Source organism: Penaeus japonicus, unplaced genomic scaffold (assembly GCF_977035675.1).
Source record: "Penaeus japonicus unplaced genomic scaffold, GWHDUDI00000001_assembly GWHDUDI00000022, whole genome shotgun sequence".
Taxonomy (NCBI): Eukaryota; Metazoa; Arthropoda; class Malacostraca; order Decapoda; family Penaeidae; genus Penaeus; species Penaeus japonicus.
This window is the reverse complement of record NW_028234424.1, coordinates 24,871,251-24,883,750: the sequence shown is the minus strand read 5'-3', so window position 1 is coordinate 24,883,750 and position 12,500 is coordinate 24,871,251. Positions and strand designations below refer to the sequence as shown.

General features: G+C 45.7%; 1 protein-coding gene across 15 annotated transcripts in view; it reads left to right on the top strand.

Moving 5' to 3' along the window:
* Larp4B (La-related protein 4B) overlaps positions 1 to 12,500 on the top strand; it is an 86,680-nt gene that overhangs the window by 22,561 nt on the left and 51,619 nt on the right. For 3 of the 15 annotated variants that reach the window (XM_086549660.1, XM_086549659.1, XM_086549675.1), the window contains exon 1: positions 5,915 to 5,957. The exons of 11 other annotated variants lie outside the window; for them this stretch is intronic. The gene's annotated coding sequence lies outside the window, so the exon portion shown is untranslated. Of the gene's footprint in view, positions 1 to 5,914; positions 5,958 to 7,043; positions 7,158 to 12,500 lie in introns of those variants that run through there. One more of the 15 variants, XM_086549640.1, reaches the window with a different exon arrangement.

Below are 12,500 nucleotides of genomic sequence, written 5' to 3'. Positions count from 1 at the left end.
TGGATACTCTCTCGCGTGTGTGTAATTTCGTACGAGGATTCGTACGTCTCCCGTTTCGTTTATCCCGTGTGTGTCTGCTGTACATATTTTACCCTCAGTAAACCAAAATCGGCCAATAGCGAGGAAACACTTATTTTAGGACACCAAAGATAAAAGGAATGTTGGCGAGAAGCATTTATTCATATGATGTAAAGTCAAACATCAAAAGATAGTATATTATTTCCAAGTAATAGGTAATTGCTTTAAATCAGATTGACAGTATATAACATTCACAGATCAGGTTTTGATTAACTTTATTTATTTATGAAATGGCATTTCGAAATGCCGCGAACCGCACTGCAAATCAGAGTGTGTAGGCTAATCGCGGATATCTTATAACAAATTAATAGGACCTGCAGGTGTGAGTTACAGTTCATGCCACACCACAGAGATTATCGTCTAAATAGCTGTAGTTGGAAATTGGCAAACACAACAACAGATACAGAAAATAGTAAGGAGAAAGAAGAAAAGTCTGGATCGTTGTTCCTGGTTGTACTTTCAGATTTTCATGTTGACAGAGATCAGTTTTGACGGGTGTACTGGTAGCAGACGCCTCCTTCTCAGCTGGTCTTGAAGGTTAGAGGTTATTGTGGTAGGGGCAGTGGTAAGGGATCGTGGAGGGCGGGAGTGGGGAGTGGGGTGGGCGAGGGAGGGAGGGGGGGAGAAAAGAGAATGAAGCGTTCTGGTGATGGAGAATGTAATGAAGGCAGCATCATGGCCTGCCGGGAACGACCCCCTCCTCTCTACCCTCCTCCCCCCACATACACCCACTCCCGGCCTCGAATATTCATATGATATTTTTTAATTACGGAGAGATCGAGAGATCGGCCACTCCGGTGGTGCTATAAGTTTTCTCGTTAGCGGAAGGAAAAGTGGGCGGGTGAGATTCTCGGGTGATGTTGCTCCACTTGGCCGATTGGTGGTCTCCGTGTTGTGCTCAGGTTGGTGTAACCAAGCCCAGGAGCCAGGGAAGGGAGGCGGCGTATGCAAATCACCCTTAGGCCGCGCGCGCGTGCGTACGTGTGTGTGTGTGTGTGTGTGTGTGTGTGTGTGTGTGTGTGTGTGTGTGTGTGTGTGTGTGTGTGTGTGTGTGTGTGTGTGTGTGTGTGTGTGTGTGTGTGTATGTATTTGAGAGATAGAGGGGGAGAGAGAGAAAAAAGAAAGAAAAAGAGAGAGAAAAAAAAATAAAGAGTGTGTGTGTGTGTGTGTGTGTGTGTCTGTGTATTTGAGAGAGAGAGAGAAAGAGCTGTACATGTACACATGTGCTTCTATATATGTATGTATATCATTGTACATATTTTTTCTCGATTCGCTTCTATGCGATCTAAGTGTATGTACACACTTAACGTAAAGCTGCTCAGGTGCATTATGTGACAGCGCTCGCGTGTTTTGTGTTTGTCATGGTGACTGATTATGCCGACACGGTTGTGACCATGAATCAGCAGTCACATGCGTAGCAGCACCGAGCCTGCCGTCTCATGAATCGCTTCTCCGCATCTTTGGTCACTTTTGTCTTCAGTTCCTTGGCCAAAACACGTGGGTTGCGCGGCGCTTTCGTTGTGGGCGGAGACATGAGCTGCTAGTCATGGATGTTATTAATACGTTGACGGGCAGGGATTTTTTTCTGCAGATGGGTATGAAAGTCAGAGAGATGTGTATTTTTTCTCGCGTTTATCAATGGATATCGTTGCGTCTTCAGTGTCTGAAAGAAATACCCTGTTGTATGTCGTGATGTTTGATATTGAAAAGGGATTTAACTTTTCTTTTCTTTTTTAATTTATATAATTATCATTTTCCTTGGACGGGTGCATGACATTTGTGACGTCAGTCTTCCGTGGGAAATCGGGCAGGCGGGGCCATCCTGTGACAGCAAGAAACTGGTTCGTTTATTTGTTCCAGTAATGTAGTAATTATCAGCGAGGTGTATGCATATTTGTGTGTAATTATGTAACTGTGTTCTCCGCTCCTCTGCGTATTTTGTCAAGGTGTACATCAGGTGACCCGGTTCAGTTACCTGTTTTAAGACGCACTAATTATCAAAGGGGCATGTGTGCATTTGTGTGCATGTGATTAAGTATATATTTCGTGCATACACGCGAGTAATTATGTACGTTCGTGTGTGAAATATATGTTTTTCGGGGTTGGAGAAGGGGAAAGGGGGTGCAGTATTCAGTACACTCCAATGCATGCAACAGCTTGTGTATATACAGGCGTGCGTGGGCTAGTCTGGATCCCCGTTGTCGTGGGGACTGAGCGATAACGCCTAAACAGCCGCGCGGAACTGACGCACCGTAGAACGCAGTACCATTAAAGCGACCGAGTGCAAAACGAATGTCCTTTCGTCCCCGGTGCAGCGCCAACGTGCTCTGTCGCTTTTCTGGTCTTTACACTTCCTCGTCCGGAGCTCAGATGATCCTCTGGCTCCAACGTTCACTCTTTTCACATTGTCACTTCTGTTCTTTTGTGTCTTTTCCTTTTCTTCTTTCTACTACTCCTCCTCTTCCGTCTGTTCTTGCTCTTCGTCTTCCGCTTTCTTTTCTACTTCTTCTTTCACCTCTTCCCTTTCTACAATCGTGATAGCAACCACGTCCACTTCCTCCTCCTGCCTCCCACCGCCAGTACAATCAGCGTCGTGGCTGTATCTCTGCGATAACCGGAATTGTCGGTCATTTTACATCTGCCGGATGTTGGTAGTTGCATGTAGTTTGTATGATTAAGTTGATTACAGAATTTCCAGGATTCGTTTTTTTCCACACTAGCGGCACCTTTGTCTATTTTTTCAGAATGTTCAGAATGAACGACACATCAGTCGTTCCATTGCAGATTGCCCTTGTATGTATGTGTGTGTGTGCATGTGCGTTGCTAAGCGCTCTGTGAGCGTCTTTTGTTGCCGTTTTGTTATTGAGTTGATTCTTTACGGGTGCCCTTGACAAGGTGGCCGATTAGTAATTCATGAAAATTCCTTGTTGACGTTCTCTGGTCCATTGGCCACCTTTGTGGGCGATGTGTGTCTATCTGCTGTCAAGTCTGTCTGTTCTGACTGACATACTTTTTTGTGTATGTGTGTGACTGAAATGTCTCGAACGCGGGTGCACCCTTGCAGGCAAACATTCATACCCACTTTCTTCCTTATTTTGTTCACGAGCAGTGCGTGGTCCAGCATTCGAAATGCTTTCTATACCCTCTTCATCTCCAAAATACGTAGAGGCGAATGCGGAATCGGTAATAGAGAAAATCCTGTGTACTTTGTAGTACTTCCTTTATTGATGTCATGTCGTCGCAGTAATTGTATCTATGATTAAATGGGTATTGTACTTTAACGATTGATAAGGTGTGTGTCTGCTAAACATCATAGTGGCAGGTAATACTATGTAAATAGAGGCAGTGATTCAAACATCAGCGGAACATTGGGGGTAAAGGAACTCTTTGAGGCAACTGTACAGCAGTAGTTGCCTGTCATGGTACACTTAATAGAGGGGCTGTGCTGAGAAGTTGAAAGTTCCCGCACGCAATTCAACTCCATGGTGAAAACACCGTGAATCTGGTGATGCTGTGTGGTCTGGACAAAGCTGTCGACTCTAATTCATATGGAGTCAAAGTTTTTGTTAGTTTTTGATGGTTATATTCTCTCTCTTTCTCTCTCTCTCTCTCTCTCTCTCTCTCTCTCTCTCTCTCAATTTCTCTCCCTTTCCCAGTATAGCGATAGGGACTATAATTATTTTACTTGCCTGGAATTCGTATCAAACGGCAGACAGTAGAGCTGATCAAATTCTGGCGACCTACGAGTTGGAACACAGGGCGTTTTAAAGAAATTACATGAAAGTAGATTGGAAGAAAGTTCTGGGTAAGTTAGAACGATTAACGCATTTTCTCTTCGCATTTGGAGCGAGCAGAGAATTATTTGAACAGCTGTCAATTGAAGGTGGAACTCCAAGACTCGGCAAACAGCCATGCAAATTGGTGTGTTTTTTCTTAGCCTTTTTTTTCGTCTTGGTATGGACGGTTTGACAACTTCCGCGGTGACACGGTTATTACAGTACGTATTTTGAATGGCTTCGCATTTTGTGAGGTTAATACCACGGAGGCACACTCGAATAAGCGAGCGTAAAGGCTTAGGCTTGGAACCCCTGGCAGTGCGCCTTTCATTGACCTTTTTTTAAAGTAAAATTCTAGAGGTAATCCAAGCAAGTGCTGTCAAAGTTATTGGTTTGATGCTCTTGGCTGATCGGTAAGCTAACATTGGGGTTAATTTGAAAACAAATGTAAAAAAAAAAAATAATAAATAAAAAATAAACTGCTGCAGATGTTACCGCAATGCTGCCCAAGAGCAGAAGTTAACTCTTGTTTAATCTTTTTCACCAAAACAAGTATCTTAAGATCCTCAAGACAGGGAAGAAAGGTGAGGACTTTCCCAAAACGCTTGGAGCTGCAGCCGCAAGGACGACGCTGCTGCTCCTCTCTGCGCCTTAAGTGTCCTCAAGTTTTAGGCCATAATCATTCTTTTTGTTGGTTGTTGATTACATTTAAACATTGCAAGCGCTGAAGCCTTATCGCATTTTGCCAAGGAGATCGAGCTTCTCACAAGGGCTCGCTTTGATACGGAGAGGGTTGAACTTAATTAGGCAACGCGAAGGGGTCTCAATCCGAGATTCCGCGGGCGGAGTTTGGGAGCCCCGTCGTTGTGGCTACGCGGCCAGAGGAGCAGATGTATCAGCTTCCGCCTCTGTGCTGTACAGGTAAGATACGTGATAATTGAACGGAAACGCGGTTAAAACGGTGGCAGGGATACATGGTATCTCTCGGCGTTGGGTTCGCTCCTTGCTAACGCGATTCCATCATCTTATTTCCTTTTATTTGTTAGCATGCCTCTTTCGCTCCTCCTACGCCACCTTCCTCATCGCGGGCGTCCTAGACAGGATCTCTTCGTTTACGCTGGCCGGCCTTCGCGTTCTCCCGCTTGGCCACAGCGCCAGCAGCAGCATCTCCCCAACCTCAGTATTGACGGAGCGGCGGCGGCAGCGGCGGCTCACCTGGCGTCCGAGAGAAGGTGTGGGCGTGGGGTTGTGGGGGCTCAGAACCGCGTCCGGCGCCCGGGACCCCATCTCGTCTTAGGGCGGGGGCGGGGGGCGGGGGGCGGGGGCGCTGAAAACAAGTTGATCGAGATGTAGCGACTCGTAAAACAAAAGCAAGGGTAAGGGTGTTTTTTACATGGACCAGCATGTAAAAGATGGCAGATCATTTTGTTGTATTTGTTTGTTTTACCGGGATTTTGATCTTTTGTGCGCAAGTATTTCCAAGGGATCTAGGCCTCTATCTATCTCACTCTCTATCTCTCTACATACATTTATTCATTTTTGTGTGTGCACTCTCATACGCACACATGCATACATATACATACATACATACATATATTATATGTACACTTATACACATGGCATACACAGCACATCTGCATGCACAAGCAGTATCACCATTTTTATTGAAGTGGCACGGTCTTCTTGGTACAGATAATTTACTCCCGCCTCTGTAGCCAGTATCGATCAGGCATAGTAGACACGGCTTGTCAGCGTCGTGGCACCTTCAGGCACTGCACGCTGCACAGTACCCATGTGTCGTTGCCCATCGCCTCTCCTGAAGTGTTTCCATCTATGTACGCGAAGGGGGTTGAGCAGTCGCTATGTCCGGGGTTGTGATTCGGAGTCACACACACACACACACACACACACACACACACACACACACACACACACACACACACACACACACACACACACACACACACACACACACACACACACCCTACATACTCAATGATAATCTGCAGGGAGTGGAGATTACGTTTAGAGTTTAACTTTTCTTCTCTCTTCCAGGTGAGTGAGCAAAACGGCCTGGGCTGACGGTCTACTCTAACCTCGCAGGTAAGCACTACACAGGCCGGGGCGAAACGAATGGCCTCCCTTGTAGGAGTAAGCGGGAGTGAATGAAAACCCCCCATCCTCCCTTACCGCCCACAAGCGTGAGGGGGCGGCAGCAGAGTGGAGTAGATGAGGGGTAAGGGGCATAGGGGAGAGGGTTGGGGGCGGGGGGGAGTCAGGCTAATTCGGGACTGGCTGGAAAGGACATGGACATGCACGCGGCCATTCTGTTCAGTGGAATTATTATTAAGGACGAGGCGGGGCGGGAGGAGGCTGTGAATAGCTGATTATGATGCATCGGATGAGAATGTCGCCGGTGTGGGTGTAAATACATAAAAAAGGGGTGAGGGAGAAGCAAAGGTTGAAAAATATATATGGCTGCGTGTATTTTGGGCCATGTAATGTTTTAAAGATATGAATATTAGTTTTTTTTATGGAAGAATACAATATTTTTAGAAATGCCTTGTGTGTGAAAAGGAGGGTGGCGAAGTAAAGTATCGTCCAAAATCTGAGTGAATATATGCCTGTGGGGTAATATGTCTAATACCCCCTCCCCCCCCCTTCAGACTCACACTAGTAATAAAGATGATGATTTTTGTGTTAAATTATTTTTCTCTATTTACTTCGACTTCGACTGTACGATATAAACCCAACATCGGAGAATTTTTTTGTTTACACGTAGATATGTTCGAAATATACACTCTTAAGGGCTCTGCTTTTAATCTCGGAAAATGCGAGATTTTTAAAAAGATGAAAAAGAGGTTTCGCCGAGTCGGTTGACATTGATACTGAGAGATGTTAGCTGAGGGTTGAATGAATATGAGAAAAGGGATAAGTTTGTGTGTGTGTGAGAGAGAGAGAGAGAGAGGGAGAGAGAGAAAGAAAGAAAGAAAGAAAGAATGAGGAAGCGAGTAAGAGAATAAAACTTGCGGGGTTGGTAGTTGCGATGGATTTCGGGAGAGAAGAAGGATTATTGGTGGGAAAGGTAGAGAAGTAGCGGGAACTAGGCGAGAGAGCGAGAGAGTGATTGAGTGAGTAAGGAAGAGAGAGAGGTGGGTGGAGGGCGAGGGAGAGGAGAGAGAGAGAGAGAGAGTGAGGTAGTGAGAGCCGCGCGCGCAGGCCGTGTGCGGGTCAGCAGGATGAGAAGGTCTGCGGCTGCCACATCAACGCTGTGCCGTCCCGACACTACACGCTCAGCAACAGGTCTGGCACACCGGCCCTTATAAGCACTTAACAAGTCACTTCAGTGCCATGCTAAGCGTGCCGTCGTGCACTAGAACTGCGTACTTCGTGGCACTGCATCTTCACCGTAACGGCACTCCGAGGGAGCCGAGACACTCCCCCCGCCGCCGCCGCTGCCGCCTCCGCCAACTATTGCGGCGTCAAGGCGCTACCTTGTGCCATATTGTGGAGTGTTGAACCGCGGGCGCAGCAGCACCCAGCCCATCTCGTGCATGGACGGGTGCACGCCCTCAATCCAGTGTTGAATGTGTTTTTATGTACGTAAACCGTGACGTGTCCCGTTGGGAAGGTAAACACGCGCTCTGTAGACTCTCCATATTGTAACACTCGCTCCGCCCCCGCCCATCGCTGGCCGCCCGCCCTCGCCGGACGTCACCATGAGAACTTTTTGTCACGTCTTACGGGAATGTGTACGCATCTGTCACGTTCGTGTTCGCGTGTTTCCAGCATAAATCAGGCGATAAGCAACGTTAACAAGCGTGCGCCATATTGAAGTGTTGACGTAGCAAATACTATAAAGGTATCGACCATATGGAAAGTCCATAATCAGTGCATCTGGAAGACAAGGGAGATTTGTTGCTCGAAAAAGCATTCGAGGCATTAAGGCATAGTGCATGCCTATTGCAGCCTTTGTGCTGGCCATGTGAGAGGGCCGACAGGGCGAGGGGGCGGGCGTGAGTGCCATATGGAAGGCGTTCGGCGACCAATACGCCCACTCACCGCCTTCACGAGGATGACAGGAATGTTAAGGAGTGTTAGCTTTGCGAGGAGTATTTTCTGGTTCTCCCGAGGAAAGACCAGAGGCTGTGTCTGAGTTGGTCACGGTGCATATGGTACTGCCCGCCGTGGTGGGTCCAAGCATGTGCGTGCGTGTGTGCGTGGATGTTCTTAGGGGTTCGGGGAGGGGAGGAAGGTTCACCGGCTGCCATATCCTCGCCACAGTTCGCTCCATAATGCTTCTTCAAAAGTCCTATTTTATGTAACATTTTTAAGGAGGTTGATCATGAAGTCTCGAATGTTGTCTGTTCGCTTCCATGCAGTGCCAAACGTTTTTTTATGGCACAGGACTTTAGGTATCTCTTTAAATTATCTATGTTGCCCTTTATGTATCCTCCTTTTCATACTTAGAGTGGGATAACAATGTATCGAGAATTGCAACAATCAAACAGCAATTTGTTAGACCTATGAAGCGTTGTACATAGCGCTGAAAACGTTCACACACACACACACACACACACACACACACACACACACACACACACACACACACACACACACACACACACACACACACACACACACACACACACATACACACACACACACGCATACACACACACACGCATACACACACACACACGCATACACACACATACACACATATACACACATACACACATATGCACGCACACATACGCACACATACACACACATATACACACATACACATACATACACATACACACATACACGAATACACGCTAAAATACACACACATACTTACACACGTACACATACTCACACATACTCAGACATACTCACACATACACACGCACACGCACATACATACACATACATATACATATATATATACATACATACATACATACATACATGCATACATATACATATATACACATGCACACACAAACACACAGTAGAGAGAATGAGTGAGTGAGTTGCCTATACCTCTTGATTGGAATAAAACAACACAAAAAACAAGACTATATATGATCTGTGCCATAATCATGAATTTGGACTATAGGATCTCTGGTACATGTATACCGACCCTTTCCTTTTAACATCATAATATTGAAAATAAAATTGCTTTGCTTTTTCGAGTCTTTTACATCGTGTTTTTTGAGAATTAGGTGAATGGATTTTTTTTTTCAGATTAATGCAATTGAAAAAAAAAACGGTAAAGGTATTGTACAGTGTAGAGAAGGGAAATCAACCTGTTACTTGGTTATAAAATTTATATGAAATGATTACGTCCTTGTGTCAGACCCTCGCCTCCATAATTGTAGCAACGTTTAAAGGTACGCCTAAAGTTTAGCTTAAACACACAAAGGAAAGGCATCTTGTCAAGGCGCATATCTGAAGCCCTCGTGCCAACGGCCGTCAGGCGGAGAACACGAGCCGTTGAATGATGAATATAGGTGCAACCATGTCTATCAATTGTTTGTTTTGTTGCTTTTTCAATTATTAGTTCCTTATTTCCTTACTCCTAACTGCCAGTCGAACTCTTGAAATATTGCAAGAATGTTTGAGAAACCAGTCATGATAGCGTGACACAGTGACGTGACACCTGTGAGACATAGCGTGACTTGCTGTCACTGCACAGGTACTCCGAGAGTGCAGAGGTTGGTTACCTGATGACGTAAAAGGAACTGGTTTACAGCGGAATAGTCATTAATTAAACGAAAAAAAAGTCCGAGGTAGTAAAAACGACTCACAAAATAGAACTTGATAAGTGATGTCAGGGCAGGCGAGGTCTTGTGTGAGTGTGATAACATAGTCAGGCTGATTTAGTAACACCCGGGAACGCGCGGCCAATTATACATCGTGCATATCGATGAAGTTGCGTAGGAGGTGGTCTAGATAGCTGAAGACGTGGTGGTGATTGCGAGAGAGATGGCGTGCTGGGGTTGGTAGTGGTAGTTATGGTGGTGGATTCAATTGCCGCTGAACGATAATGTTGCAGCTTGATTTAGATGGAACTGGAATGATTAGTATTCATGTGATATGCGGTAGGCGTGTGTCGAGAGAAGACGGTGGGATTATTATACAGTTCTCGGAAGTAGTTTGGTTATGGGGAGTACAGAATGATTTTATCAGTAAGTCTGCACGGTAAATACTGTAGTTTTACAATTGAAAGATTGATCTTGTTTAGTTTATACGAAAAAAAAATATATTTATTTATTTATTTTTTTATTATAATTATGTTTTATGTCGTCGTTGCCCCTCAGTGATTACATGTATCGCCTAGTAACATCATATTCCGCAGCATTTCTCAAAGCACGTCCTCTCTAGGTGACCTGAATAATTCATACATTAGACTTCGAGTGCGAAATGTAAGAGGTATGCGAGCTCATCATTGTCCTGTGTTGAGTGCACAGTAGAAATCGGGCTCCAGGACGCGAAAGTGGACGAGAAATCCCTTAGTAACCGGCGCTTGTAGCACTCCGTCCTCCTGACGCGCTAAGAAAAGACTGTGCCTGTCGACCTGTCCACCTGTTTGACCAAGCAGAGGCATGCACTCAGACACGGCACCACTATCCCATCAACGCGGATTTGGTCAGAGTAAGAGGAAAACAGAGAACTGGACGGAAAAAGAAGAAAAAAAATTACATGTTTATATGAATATGTAAAGCACCGACACACACCTGTCGTAAGGCCCTCAAGGGGTTGGGGAGGATGGATAGATATAGATAGAACATGGAGTGAGGGGGAGGGGGAGGGGATAGTAAGAAATGTATATGTATTGGAGTAGAGATTAGTCATTGTGTGTGTGCGTGCGTGCACGCGCGTGTCTGTACGTGGGCCTGCGCACGTGTCTGTGTTTTTTTTGTGTAATTATCTAATGGCTGATCTTTGCATTGATATGCATTGTAGTATTTACATATTTTTTGTGTTGCTTTTTATATTGTTCTGAGCAGACATGTGTTGCGTCATCCCGTTGTTATGGTGATGAAGAATTTGATGACAGTAGCATTTCTATCCGAGTTCCCTTGGTTCTTGTGCTTTATTCCTGCATTTTAGTGGGTTTGAGTTTGCATCAGGCTTGATTGATTAAGCTGGGAGTTACCATGCCGGATATGACACGAAATAATTGCGTCTGTGATAGCAGCGTGAGCCTTCTGAGCTGGCAGTCCTGAGGGGTTGGGGGGAGGGGAGGCACACAGCAGAATTTGCAGCCGTTAGGTTTCCTGGGCCAACAGTACAGCCGTTTCTTCTTTTCTTTCTGTCTTATTTTATGTGAGTTACACCATTTTTCGTGCGTCCCTCTTCGGTAGTCTCTGATTGGGCTTTTTTTTTTTAATGAATTTATTATTCCTTTTTTTTTAATAATTCATAGTGGCAATGTTTCAGGCGAGAAGCGTTGTCTGTTGGACGACCCGATGTATCTTCGGTATGTTGGCAGGTTTGAGGGTCGTCTCGGTGTCTTTCGGTTAGCTTTGGGTCATGTTCTCTCTTTCTCTCTCTTTCTCTTTCTCCCTTTCTCTTTCTCCCTTTCTCTCTCTCTTTCTCCCCTTCTCTCTCTCCCTTTCTATCCCCCCCCACTCTCTCTCTCTCTCTCTCTCTCTCTCTCTCTCTCTCTCTCTCTCTCTCTCTCTCTCTCATTATCTCTCCCTTTATCTCTCTCTCTCTCTACCTTTCTCTCTCTCTCTCTCCCTCTTTCTCTCTCTCCCTCCCTCTCTCCCTCTCTCTATCTCTCTCTCGCACTCTCTGTCTCTCTCTCTCTCTATCTCTCTCTCCCTCTCTCCCTCTCTCTCTATCTCTTTCTGTTTCTTTCTCTCCCTCCCTCCTTCCCCCTCTCCGTCTTTTTTTATCTCATGCTCCTTTTCTCTCTCTCTCTCTCTCTCTCTCTCTCTCTCTCTCTCTCTCTCTCTCTCTCTCTCTCTCTCTCTCTCTCTCTCTCTCTCTCTTTCTCTCCCTCTCCTTCTCCTTCTCTTTTTATCTCATGCTCCTTTTCTCTATATTTTTCATGCTCGCTCTTCCTCACTCACTCTCTCTTTCTCCTTCTCTTTCCTTGATGTTTCAGTGGTGTTTTGTCTGTCAGTGATATGGGAGGAAGTTGTCGTGTGAGTGCGTCGTGTGTGCGTGCACGCATACTGTGTCTACACTCTCTCCTCTAATCTCTTTACGAAGGAGGGACCGTCGAGGAGCGCTTTTGTGGCGGTGTCACCGAAGGTCCCGGAGGCTAATCTGTTGCTCTTGGATGTGTGTCAGACCCTATGTCATGTCTTACATTCTTCGCCCCCCTCCCCTCTCTCTCTCTTTCTCTCTCTTAATATCTCACTCTCACTCTCACTTGCGTGCGCGCCTTCCCCTCTCGTCTTTCAGCCCTTAGTTTCACGCTCGTACTTTCTCTTTCTTTTTTTTTCCATTTGCTTTATGGTTTTGCTTCTTTTGCTATTTCTCTTCCTTTCCACATTTTTTTTTTTTTTTTTTTGTCTCTCATCACTTTCTCCCTCCCCCTCTCTCTTCTCTCTCTCTCCCTCCCCCCCCTCTCTCTCTCTCTCTCTCTCTCTCTCTCTCTCTCTCTCTCTCTCTCTCTCTCTCTCTCTCTCTCTCTCTCTC